Below are 305 nucleotides of genomic sequence, written 5' to 3' on the forward strand. Positions count from 1 at the left end.
AGATAGTGAAGAGAAAATATCTTCACATTCTTCTCACGCACATTTTCATTCTAGCAGCAGACATGCATGTAGGAAGCATACAAGCAAACATAGAATTGGGGGTTAACAATTAAAATCAACTTTTTTGTTAATTATTTAATCAGATTTTTTATCAGAATAATTTTTATTTGATTTTAGATAAGATAAACATTTCAGATTATATTTCAATTACTTTCTGTACTTTTATACTCTGTATTGCTATGACAAAAATAAATAATGACATTGTGTATATATGATTCAAGAATTACATTATGAGTAAATGATTT

General features: G+C 25.2%; 1 protein-coding gene across 1 annotated transcript in view; it reads left to right on the forward strand.

Moving 5' to 3' along the window:
- LOC119591572 overlaps nt 1-305 on the forward strand; it is a gene marked incomplete in the record, with an annotated part of 55,247 nt that overhangs the window by 43,921 nt on the left and 11,021 nt on the right.

Source organism: Penaeus monodon, chromosome 28, assembly GCF_015228065.2.
Source record: "Penaeus monodon isolate SGIC_2016 chromosome 28, NSTDA_Pmon_1, whole genome shotgun sequence".
NCBI lineage: Eukaryota > Metazoa > Arthropoda > Malacostraca > Decapoda > Penaeidae > Penaeus > Penaeus monodon.